Below are 13,591 nucleotides of genomic sequence, written 5' to 3'. Positions count from 1 at the left end.
TCCATTTTGTCGTATGGACAGAAACCATGAATGTCAGGTAGAAGGGACCTGGGAGATGGTCTAGTAAGATTATTTATTTCAGGCATGAAGAAAGACAAGTGCTTAATCAAGTGCAGGGATGAGACTGCAGATCAAACCTTCCACCTGAAAGATAGAAAGTCCCTTTAATTCCCTGGCTTCCACACCTTTCATTATTCTCACCATTAACCTTCAGGCCCATGCTCCTCAGAGTACCTCTGAAACTCCCCAGCCTGCCATATGAATTGGCCTCTTCACTCTGCCCAGAAAGAAATGGACCTGTCACTAATCTCTAAGCTGTTTCCCAGACTCATACTTGTTCTCAAGGTCCTTTATTTGTTTAGTCTTGTTAAGTGATTAAATCAGCTTTCTTTATCAATAAATGTTTCATTGACTGTAGCTAAAACAATTTGCTTGAAATTTCTTCATGTCTTCATTTTCTGACTCCACATCTTAGTTATAAGATTGGCCTCGGGGCCAGGGATGTAGCTCAGTGGCGCTGTACCTGCGTGGCAAGCACATGGTCCTGAGTTCCATCCCCAGTACAAAACAAAAAACAAAAAAGATTGGCCTCAAAAAAGGATGCCCATGGGCCTGGGATTTAGCTCAGTGGTTTTGTCACTTGCCTTGCAAGTGCAAGGACCCGAGTTTGATCCCCAGTACCAAAAAAAAAAAAAAAAGGATGCCCACAGTGTGGCTGGTATAGCCTACAGAGATGGTGCTCGTGTAGAATGTGTTAGATTCTTTCAATTTTTAAAAATAACACCAAATAATTGACCTGCGAGAAACTAATTTTACTACAAACTCTAAGCTGATAATTCTCAACTGCATTTAAAGCTATTTTATTTTTTATAGCCATGCACATTTTATTCATTTATATATGCACACTTACCCAACTTGCTCTGACTTTCTTATGGCATTCCTACTAACATCACTCACTTATTATAATGGCCCACACTACCCTCAAATTTTGTTTACAATTAGGAATTTGTACATGGAACAAATCAACTCAGTTCTTAGTGCTCACTATGATGAAGTCAAATAATCCTCATTGTGAATACTTTTCTCCAGCTTTTGGGAAATAATGGTATGTTAACTTAAACATAACCAAAGAAAGTTTCTTAGACACACAAAATACCCAAGGCTTATGTAGCAGAGATGAGGTACTCTGTCCTTCTTAATTGCTATTTTATTTTAAAATATATATTTTCTTAAGCTGCATACAAATAATGTAGGCCACTCTTTATTGATTATTTACTATATGACAGATATTAAAGTAGACACTCTATATATGTAATTTTATTAAGCATTATCAACAATAAAATTGGGAAAGTATTATTATCTCCATCTAACACAAGTAGAAACAAAAGTTAAGCAATTTGTTCAGGGTCACCCAGTAAGTGGGACTTTTAAAAAAAAATTAACTCTGTAGGCCATGCTTTTGTCACAACATCATTTAACTCCATTAATAGAATGTTTTGGCTTGATTGTCATCTTATTTTTATTTTTATTTTTTTGGTACCGGGGATCTAACTCGGGACCTTGTGCTTGAGAGGCAGGTGCCGGAACAACTGAGCTAAATCCTGGGGCCCTTGATTGTCATCTTAAATAAATGCAACTACAATGTAATGAATTAGCATTTTATGGGCCTTTTAACAAAGCAACTGTTGCTTTTTAACAAATTTCCCCAACATATAGTTGCTTAAAATAGCATTTCTTATATTAGGAGTCATTATTGTTTAATGAGGTTCTCTGGCTCTGAGTCTCTACAAGCTGCATTCAGGGCTTCAGCTAGGCTGTAGGCATCTCAAGGCTGGGCCGGGAAGGGTCTGATTCCAAGCTCACTCATGTGGCTGCTGGCAGACCTCAGCTCCTCCAGTGCTGTTGAGCTGATGGTTTTGATTCTTCCCTGGTTGTTGGCTGGGAGCCACTGTAGACTGGATAGTGGCCCCAAAGACATCAGATCATAATCTTAGGAATCTTTGAATGTTATCTTACATGAGTAAAGTTTTAAAAAGTTCTTTTTTAAAAAAGTGAACTAAAATGTGCATAGTATGAATTTTACCATACAATAAACTTTTAAACAATGAGATTAAATTAAGGTTTTTGAGATGAGGAGATTATCCTAGATGATGAGAGAGGGCCCTTGAACACCATCAGAAATGGTGTATAGGAGAGGCAGGGGAGATTAAACACAGGAGAGGAGAAGGCAGTGTGGTCACAGAGGCAAAGATGTGTGATACAGCTATGAATCAAGGGATGCTGGTGCTACTGAAAGCTAAATGAAGTGGGAGTGGATTATCAAGAGCCTCCAAAAGGAAATACAGGCTTAACCTGGAAGGAAGCTCCCCACCTCCATCCCAGGCTCCTAGGGCAGAGAAGCTCAGCCGGTCCCAGCACCTGGAAGGAAGCTCCCCCGCCTCCATCCCAGGCTCCTAGGGCACGGAAATATAGGCTTGCCAGCACTTTCATTTTTGGCAGTGAAATGAGTCTCTAACTTCTAGAATCTAGCACCCAGAGAATACCTTCTTGTTGAGTCACCAAATTTGCACTAATTTGTTACAGTTGCCACAGGAAATAATATGCTGCCCTTAGTCCCTTGACCTCAATTCTATAGTGTATCTCACAAGATGGCAGCTGGAACCATCAAGTGAAAAAGCAAGAAGAGCCAGAGAGAGCAGGAGCAAGATGCAAGTCACAGACAGAACTAAATCTTCTCTGAAAGTGGAGGAAAAACAAAGAGACCTCATAGAAGAGAAATAGTTCCTCTAGGCCTGTTATACATTTTGTTTCTAATTATCCACAGAAAAGTGATTTTGTTGGTGGGTATATTCTGGGTTTATCGTTATGTCATGTGTTTTCATCTGGAGAGGTTTTGCCCATGGAACATGGAATTGATGGAACTGGTCCTCAGTTTCTTGTCCTCTTCTTTATTAAGTTCTGTTGCTATCCTAGGGACATAGCTTCCCATATCTCCTAGTGGCTTGTCGTTCTATGTCCCAGGGTTTCTTGAAGTGTGTTTTGCTGACCCACTAATCCTAATCAACTGAAGGACATGATGAAAATGTGGTTGTCCAGGCCCAACCCCATTCTACTAAATATAGTAAATATGGTGTAGGATCTAGAAACTTCTATATTTTAAATAAGCTTCTCAGGTGATTCTTATGTACAATAAAGATGAGAACTATAGCCTCAATACTATTCCCTGCTCAAGGAATTTTCGTAGCTATTTGTGAATGCTATTCATGTTTTAACAGTCTCTTTTTGTAAAGTGTACTTTAATTCAATTCCTAACTAATAGCAATCAAAAGGCTGGTTGCAGGCAAAATGATTTTAGGCATTACATGAAAGACCATTTAAAATTTTAATAGTGGTGTTACCTTTTGGGAAATTTCCATTTATGGCAAATCACTCTGGTTTTTATTTTTTGGTAGTGTTTTTTTTTGGTACCAGGGATTGAACTCCGGTCCTTGCACTTGCAAGGCAAGCGACGGAACCACTGAGCTAAATCCCTGGCCCGTGGTAGTGTTTTTTATATGGGTATTTTTGTTAAAAAATGGAATTGAGGGCTGGGAATTTAGTTTAGTGGCACCGCGCCTGCCTGGTAAGTGCAAGGTCCTGAGTTTGATCCCTGGTACAAAAAAACCAAAAAACCCAAAACAAAACAAAACAATAACAAAAACAAATGAAGTTGAAGAAAATATATTATTAATTCCAACTGGGTAGAATACAGATATGATAAAAACAATGACAAGTATAATCAAATATGTAGTTGAAGTTTGGGAAACACTGTCAGAACCTGAAGGAAAGCTCTCTGTGGACTCAGACCTCATTGTGTAAAGTGGAGGAGGCATTTTGGGGCAGAAGAACTCTGTGCAGGTTACTGAGGTCATCACCTGTGCCTTTGTGGGGGCAGGCTCTATGATCGGCATCAATCATGAAGCAGGTTGGGCGAGCAGGTAAGCCATGACTTCCAGTATGGCTTTTGTGATGTAGCCAAGAAAGGGCCAGAGCAACACATAATCACAAACTGGTGTGATCAAGCTGTAGAGAGACACAAACTTGATATCAGAACTGGTTTTTGACAAAAATGCAATGCAGATGAAGTCTTGTTCCCCTCAGCCTTCAACAGAGTCCTCTATGTGTCACTGGCATAGTATCTTATTGCTCTCTCATCCCCTCCTCTCTTTTTCTTTCCTTTTCTCCCACGCTGACTCCATTATATGTTGCTCTCAAGACTTAAATTTTTCAGAACTGTAAATGACCCATGTCACCCCAAAGTATTAGTCTTTAGATTCTACTGGCCAAATCATTTTACCACAAAAATTAACTAATGGAGATCTTTAACCCGCCCCTCTATTTTTTTTTCAGCTTACTATCAAATTAAAAACAAAATAGAGCAGTGACTTTTCTCTAGTTGTAAATATAGCACTCTTTAATAATTTAATGAGATATTATATGTTAAAATATTTTGATGTTTTTGAGAATTTCACTCATTATAAAATATATTCAGTAAGAGCTTTTATCTATTTGAAATTCACTATTCATTAGAGAGCTTAGGGCTAAGTTGCCCAGTGTGCCACATGGAACATGAGCCCATGAAAAAGGGTCCACATACACACTGAATTTTCAAAATCTTAGTATAAAAATGTGGATTTAAAATATATTATTAATAGTTAAAAGTGTTATATATTGAAATGATAATATTTTGGTTATATTGTATTAAAATATACTATAAAATTAATTTCATCTGTTTCTTTTTACCTGTTCAATATGGCTACTAGAAAGTTTAGAATTACATACATGACTCATGTTATGTATTTCTATGGACAGCATTGCCTTAGAAAATACTGAAGTTTGCTTGTTGTAAATGCTGACCTTTGACTAGATGCTAAGTCATCATAGGCTCTGAATCTCCCAATATTGTCCCAGTGCTGACAACACAGTTATAATACCTTGGTTCCTACTTGAGTATTTAGGTCAAGTCCCTCAACTCCCTGGTTAATATTAGTAGATTCTATTCTAGGAAGATTGTCTTGGCCAAGCCTTATTCTTACACAACCATACCTTATAATGAGCCAACATAAAAATGTATACAAAAGATTTAGGGTCAGTTACAGTCAAGGAATAATGTAGGAGAATCAAGATCTTACAACTGTATTAGCACCAATCTCAAGATTCTTTCAATGCTTTATTTTGTAGCTGGATGATAAGACGCCTCTAATTCCCCCCTCCAGGAATCAAACTAATGACTTTGTGCTTGCCAGGTAGGCAAGGCAATAAGATTAGATGAGGGCTACATCCCTGGCCCTCACCTAATCTTTTTAACTAGGCAAGTATTACCATCTTCTCAGGTGGCATGTTTTCTTAGAAAGTTGTTTTCTGCTGCTGCTACTACCATGTACTATGCATTCAAAATTATAATTATCATTATATTGGAAAGTTCTTTAGTCTCCAGAAAATTAATAGCCACCTGGGAACATAGAGGATCAGGTCATATTGTGACTGATTTGCATTTTGTTTACTCAAATCTGAAGTAAGTAAAAAATAACTTGGCATTGATGGTTATGTGTTTTCTTCTGGCCATAGCACTAGACAGAATACTACTGACTTCAAGGATCTCGTTAGCTTGTCAGAATTGCACCTGCATATATTCCTAATATCTTAGTTACTTTCCCAACATACACTACTTGAAGGAGGAGAGATTTACTTTGGCTCACAGTTTCAGTCTGTGGTCAGCTGGCTCCAAGGCAGAAACAAGATGGCAGAGGGGTCTAGTAGAAGAAAATGTGCTCAACCCTCGGCAGCCTGGAAATAGAGAGAGAAGAGAGGAGCCAAAGAGGGAGATACACCTCTTTTGACCAGGCCCCACCTCCTGACAGCACATTCAGCTATGAACTCACGGTGAAATAATCCACTGAGGAGTATAGCATCCCCATGGTCCAATCACCTCCTAAACGTCCCATCTCTGAACACATAAGGCTTTTGGAGTCATTCTAGATCTAAACCATAACATCCAATTTTATTGGACAGTGTTGATGAATACTGGAGACAAATCTGTCTCCTCTTTCATTATTTTCTTCCTTGCCTTGAACTCTGGCTGGTACTTGACATCATCCTCAGCTCTATCTGCTTTGCTTCCTCAGTCCTCAGGCTGTCCCTGGCCTCCTGGAGCTCCAGTGTAGCATCAGGTTTGAGATATGAGTGAGTTACTCAAAGACATTTTTTTCTAGCCCTGCCCTGGCCCAAGCTTATGCCTGAGTCCAGATTTGAGTCATGGCAGACTGCATTTGTACTATGATGTCAGATTTCTTAGTTGTTTGATATCTGATGCTCCTTGTCAGCTAACAAGTTCTACCAGAACAAAAGGATATTAAAGTCCAGGACTATAATTTCTGTAGTCCTTCATGAGTTTTCTCAGGTAATTAATTTCCTCGAATATTGAGCTTATATCATTTCTTACCCAACACATGGGGAGATATAAAACACAGGGCAGGGCCAGGGATTTAGCTCAGTGGTTCCGCTGCCTGCCTCGAAAGCGCAAGGACCCGAGTTTGATCCCTGGTACCAAACAACAACAACAACAACACAGGGCAAGTAATCTTGCCTCCAAATTGTTTTATTTTGAGATTTGATTAACTGAAAAAAACCTATACAATTATTCCTAAATATCTGCAGGGTAGTCAGTCCAAGCTTCTATGCCCCCTGCCCCACAGATACCAGAATCCTCAGATGCTCAACGTCCTTGTTGTGTAAATGGATTAATAACTACATATAGCCTATGCATATCATCTGATATACTTTGAATCATCTCTTGATTACTTATACCTAATACTGTGCTCACTTGGGCAGCACATATATTACACCTAATACAATGTAAATATATAAATAGTTCTTGTGCTATATTTTTTGGGGACTGGTGACAACATAAAAAAGTCTATGTGCTTAGGACAGATACAATTTAAAGAAATGTTTTTGATCTTCAGGTGGTGGGATTCACAAATGTGTATAACCTGTAGATATGGAGGGCTGACTGTATAACACATATATCACAGAGTATGTGGAGTCACACCCATAAACACAGCATTTGGATATTTGAACATCCTGTTGTGAAGTGCATTTATCTCACTGACAAATTTTAATATTTAAATCTTTTTTTTCAGAGCACACTGAAGACTTGTGCTTTAAATTCCTAGAGCGACCATTCAACTTGGTAGCATTAAACTGTAATGGTATCATTTTGTGATTTCTAGAAAGCCACAAAATCATTTGAGTATCCATCAGATTCCACTTGATCCATGTGCACAAGAAATCATCATCTAAGTTCCCAGGACTCTTGATTCTTTCCATTGTGGCTGCTATCTTGCTTTTGATTCAAAGACTTCTCCAGACCCTTCTATTCAACCATCTTTCTTTGTCCTACCATAGTACACCCTTGTTTATCAGTTCTTACTAACATAACAGACAGCAGCCAATTTCTAATAATAAAATTGTAACCAGCCCAGATGCTTCACAATGGCTAGTATCACTGTACTTCTCTGCCACCTTGATGAATCAGAGATTTTTTTCTTTAAAATAAAGAACAGAAATTTATTTTCTACAGATCTGGAGTCTGGGAAGTTCAAGATACAAGGGATGCATCTGGTGAGACCTTCCTTGCTGGGCCACTCCATAGCTAGGTTAGAGTGGTGAGGGGTAAGTCTGCCCTTTTGTAAGAACCCAGTCCCACCATAACAGAATTAATGCCTTTGTAAGAGCAGATTCCTTATGCATTAATCACCTCACCAAAAACGGTCCCACCTCTTAGTATTATTACAATGGGAATTAAATTTCAATATGAGCAGAAAACATCTTTTCCTGAAGTCATATTATTTTCTGAATGGCCTAAGGCTTTAAATTCTATTAAAATTGGGGCTGGGGATTTAGCTCAGTGGCACCACCCCTGCCTCGCAAGTGCAAGGTCCTGAGTTTGATCCCAGGTACCAGAAAAAAAATTCTATTAAAATTTTAACAGTCAGTAGGAGAAAGAATTTGGAATGAATAGTATACATCCTTCCCAGGCTTCAAATATCTTATCATCTAAGTGTTTCCCTATTTGCTCATTGCTCATTTATTCATTCAATAAATATTTAGTACTTAATATTGGACAGGTTCTGTTCCAGGTACTGGGAATACACCAGAGTAGAAGACAATTACTGTTTTAAAAGCATGAAGTTTAACTTCAGTACTGCTACACTGGGTGTGTGTGTGTGTGTGTGTGTGTGTGTGTGTGGTGGGGCATTGCTTACTTTGTAGCAAAAAAAATTTCTTGGAAGATGGAAACCATGGTTTTCACACCATACCAGTTCATATCCTGGGAATATAGTTTAGGAGAACACTCAGGTCATCACCAATGCTGTTTCTTTTTGTTGTTGTTGTTGTTAAATTCTTTTATTGGTACATTATAGGTATACAACACAATTACATTTCTCATTGGGAATTGTACCTTTACATAATGCATCTTGGTTCTTATTTTTTCCCCATTCCTAGCCCTCCCTTCACCCCCTCCACTCTTCCCTATTTACAAAGACTTTATTTCCATTTTTTCCATTTCTCACCATTTTTCCTTTCCCTTCTTTCCTTTTCCCTGCCCCTCCCACTACCCCTACCCCTTTGGACCTTTTCTTCCTATTTTACATTATCGATTATTCATTTTAATCATTGGTACATTTTAGGTATACAATATAATGACATTCATCATTGGAAATTTGCACCTTTACATAGTCTCTCTTGGTTCTTATTTTTCACCCTTGCCCAGCCCTCCCTTCAACCCCTCCATTCCTCCCTATTTACAAAGATTTTGTTCCTATTTTTCCATTTTCTCATATTAATCCCATTCCCTTCTATCCTTTCCCCAACCCCTCCCACTTCCTTCCCCTTTGCCCCTTTTCTTCCTATTTCACATTACCTATTACACCTTTTAGTCCTTATTTACACTTTCAGTTTCTCACCCCAGAGAAACTATTCAGTATTTATACATGTGTGTCCTATTTATTTCACTTAAGAGTATCACGTCAATGTGCATCCACTTAGCTATAAATGTCTCTAATTTCTCATTTTTTATGGCTGAGTAGTACTCCATTTTATAAAAAAAACACATTTTCTTTATCCAGTCTCCAGTTGATGGGCATTTGGGCTGTTTCCAAGTTTTAGCTATTACAAACTGTGCTGCTATGAACATGGGCGCACATATATCACTGTGGTATGATTCTTTTAATTCTTTGGGGAAGATCCCCAGCAGTGGAATAGCGGGGTCAAATGGGACTTCCAGTCCTAGTTCTTTGAGGTATCTCCATCCTGATTTCCACAGTGGTTGCACCAGTCTACACTCCCACCAGCAGTGGAGCAGGGTTCCTCTTTCCCCACAGCCCCTCCAGCATTGGTTATTGGTTGATTTCTTGATAGCAGCCATTCTTTCTGGAGTGAAGTGGAACCTCAGCATTGTTTTCATTTGCATCTCTTGAATGACCAGTGATGTTGAACATTTTTTCATGTATTTATTTGCTATTTCTACTTCTTTGTCTGAGAAATGTCTGTTCATTTCAGATGCCCATTTTTGGATTGGGTCTTTAAATTTGGGAGGTCTGATCTTTTTAAGTTCTTTATAGATTCAAGATAGTAGACGTTTGTCTGAGGAAGAGCAGGTGAAGATTTTTTCCCACATTGTGGGTTGTCTCTTCACACTGCTGGTGCTTTCTCTTGCTGTGCAGAAGCCTTTTCATATGAAGAGATCCCACTTGTTGATTGTTTGTACCAATGCTGTTTCTTTCTAAAGTCTGCAAAATCTGTCCTTTTTGACTCCTGTTGCCGGGCACCCAGTCCCACCCTTCATCTGCTCATACATTACTGCATGGGTCATTGCAGTAATTTCTCACCTGGTCTTCCAGTCTCAGTCTTTCCTAGGGCAATTTATGCTCCATGCTGCGCTCACACTGTTGTAGCTGGAGCCAAGGCTGAGAGAGATGAGCTGCCATGAACAGGGTCACTTAGGTAACAAGTGGCAGTGATAAGAATTCTATTTTTACGGGTGTTTATATTGGTGAGTTCTAAACACATTCTCAAGTACTTCATGGTGATTCATGATCTTTAAGTTTTCATTTAAATCATAGTTCATTAGCCACGAACACTTTATAGATCCCCTGGATAACTCTTTGCTGAGGATCTTCACACAGTTTAAGGGAATGTGTTTGTCATGTTATGATCAAGTAATGTTGCATTGGGATAAGCTTTTGAGAAAAAGCAGACTGAGGACTTTTTTTTTTAACACTGATTTTAAGAATCTTGTAGACTTTCCCATCATTTCTGGCTCTAAGGAAACATTTTTACTATAAATGGGTCTACTCTATTTGTCTTAATTATTTTTGCTGAGACAAAATACCTGACACCCAAAGTTAAAGGGGGAAAGATTTATTTGGCTTACAGTTCATAGAGGTTTCAGGTCATAATTGGCTGGCTCCAAGCCAGGGTGGCAGAGGGGTAACAATTCATGGCAGATAGACAGTAGCAAAGCAACAAGAGACCTTAACAGCATCTTTCTGCCTCTTTTTTAAAATTAATTTTTTGGTACATTTTAGGTATACAATATAATGACATTCATAATTGGAAATTTGCACCTTTACATAATCTCTCTTGGTTCTTATTTTTCCCCCCATTCCCCTGCCTTCCCTTTAACCCCTCCATCCCTCCCTATTTACAAAGACTTAGTTTCCAGTTTTTCATTTTCTCATGTTAATTCCATTCCCTTCTACTTAATCCTAGCACCTTGAGCCTAGTATTTGCACCAGTCAATCCAAGCTGAATCAATCCCAGCATCACACACTCTAGATCCAGCCACCTCTGAAAAAACTCTACCTCATTTGCATGAGGCTTTGGGGGGATATCTAAACACAAGCCATAACATTATTTCTTTGGGTGAGGGCGGACACAGATAGCAGTACACAGCCTTGAAAATAGGTGAAGGGCAATTACTTTACTGTATCAGTAAACAGAAATAGATGGAATCCAACTGCCAAGTGCAGCCAACCAACACACAGCAAATCAGAGACACTAGAAATAGTAATTTTGAATCAAGTCACTTTGCATTGCTCAGTTTGTGGGGGCTAAAAGTGAGTGCAGGATTATTGGGCTAATTTCCATCTAAGTTAACTAGAAACTGAAGGAGCTTTTCCAAGTGACTGTTGAAGGAAATGCCAGGTGAAAAGTTGACCAGTGACTGTGCCCAGAAATGAAGTGACTAAGGTTCTTTAGAGTCTTTATGGACAAGTCATAGGTGAGGACAGGAGGACAGAATATGCAACTCAGAAAAACTTCCTCAGACAATCTGCCTTTGGTGGGTTTCCCTGCAGTGGGAAAAAGTGAAGATTTCTTAACTCTTTTTTCTTTCAGTGGAATGTGGTGATTTTCAAATGGCTTTGTCAGAATTGGTTGTATCAGAATTGCTTACACTACTGGGTGGAAATTCAGTTTTTTTGGTCTGAACCAAAATTTCAGAATTTCAGCTCATGTAATTGGTCAGTTGTAATGTTCTAGAAAATTCTCATGTTAAAATTTGAGATCTACTGGCCTAGAAACTTCCTCTGTAAGGCAGAGGCACAAACTGCTAGAAAGATGCTGATTTTTTTTTTCAAACCTGGCTAGCCTCTGCTAGAAAAGGTGACTTCCTATTGGTGTGAAAGGTTGTACTGTCATGGGCTAAGCATTGCTTTTCTTACCTCTTCCTCTTTTGAAATGCACCACCCCTCATAACCCATTCAGTCCCTTACAAGTTAGAGTGAATGAGTTTCTTCTGGACAGCAGACGGGACCTGGGATACTTGTGGATCAAGGTTGAAGACATTGTAAGACAGCTCAAATAATGAAAAGTTAGCAAAGGCAAGGGTAAAGACACAACTTTCAAACTTCTTGGACTTGTGCATTTGTTCTCATTTCCAAGGCCTTTGTTTATATTCCCCCCCCACCCCCCACCCCCAAGTCTTTCCCAAACCTGACTCTTAGATTGCTGTTGTCTTGCTTCCCAGGTAAGGAAACTTTTTTTCTTCACCAGCCCTTTTGGGATGTGTTTGGAGTTTTGCCTAAACCAGGTCTGCCAAACCCAGCCTTGTGTTATTCTTAGTATCTTCTTTGCATATGTGCCCTGAGGAAGTGGGATCCTTCTTCCCTTCTTTCTTCTGATGAATATTTGATTGGCAACCTTAAAATTTTTCTTTGTGTTTGAATTATAAACTCACTGCAAGCACAAGGCACTTTTCACAGTCTTTTAAATTACATATCAATATGTGTTCTTGTAGAGCTATAATTACCTATTATTTCATAGCTTTCTAAATTAAATATTCATTAAATAAATGTTGAAAATGGTATTAAATTTATGTAAAATTTCTAATGTACAAAATTACTAATCGGTATGTTAACCTATCTTCATCAGAGTTCGTTTAGGTGACAAGAAAGGATAGTATATTTTTAAAATAAGGCTTTGTTTTTAAAAGCTATCCACATTTATAGAATAATGCACATTTTCATGGAGTAGTGACTTGTGCAACTGAGAGAGTTACTGAATGTAAATGAGAAATAATTTTACTGTACTGCCTTTGGAGAAAAGATGTGATTTTTTTTTAAGGATATGATTTTTAAATAAAAATAGAAGTTTTCCACTTTTGGCAATAATCACAATTACAATTGCTAGTAGAAGGGGGACTACAGGGTAGATGTAGGCAAAAGAGTGGCCCTTTGATACCAGGATCATGGAAGAAACTTGTCAGAATTCACTAGCTCAGCCTATTCCCACCCATCCCAAGGTGAGAAGAGTTAAGTTACACACAAGCCAACATCTTCATCCTGCACGCAAACATAAACATCCTAGGGAAAGAACACCTGTCTAATACAATTAGTCATTTTGTTTAAAAATTTTTATCTAAATAATACATAAAATTTTAATGTGAACAAACAATTACACAGAAAGCCTTACAAAAGAAGTAAATATCTTCCCTCACCCCATTTCTACTTGCTCAGGTCAACCATCTTTAAGTGATTCTGTTTTTAGTGTTTTTGGTAGTAATATACTTGTTCTGTGAATAGTTGATTTGCTGTGTTAGGTTGTTATCTATTGATTTCCCTTATCATGTATGAGTATTATGCTATTCCTCTTCCCCCTTTAATTTTAATGCAGTCATTGTTAATCCTTCTGTTGATTTTCTTTGTTCAATCCTGAGTATCCTGAAATCTGCTTTATTTTGGTTTTATTAATTTTAGGCTTTGCATCTTACTGCCCCATCTCTTAGATGTGGATTTTAGTACACATAACCCTTCCTTTATTTTTTCTTCCTCTCTTTTAGCTTTATTAAGTTTCTCCTCTTGGATTTCATGACATTATGTTTATCCATGTGCTAACTTTCGTTTATCTGGGCTAGAGTGGAACTCTGTTTTTTTTTTTGTTGTTGTTGTTGTTTGTTTGTTTTTGAGCTTGGGTCTTGCTATGCTTGTCCAGAACTTGCTAAGCAGCCTGCACTGGCCTTGAACTTGAGTTCCTCCTGCCTTAGTCT

This window comes from Heterocephalus glaber, unplaced genomic scaffold (genome assembly GCF_053883595.1).
Source record: "Heterocephalus glaber isolate CG9 unplaced genomic scaffold, H.glaber_assembly_v1.0 deba00001600, whole genome shotgun sequence".
Lineage (NCBI taxonomy): Eukaryota > Metazoa > Chordata > Mammalia > Rodentia > Bathyergidae > Heterocephalus > Heterocephalus glaber.
This window is presented reverse-complemented; position numbering follows the sequence as displayed.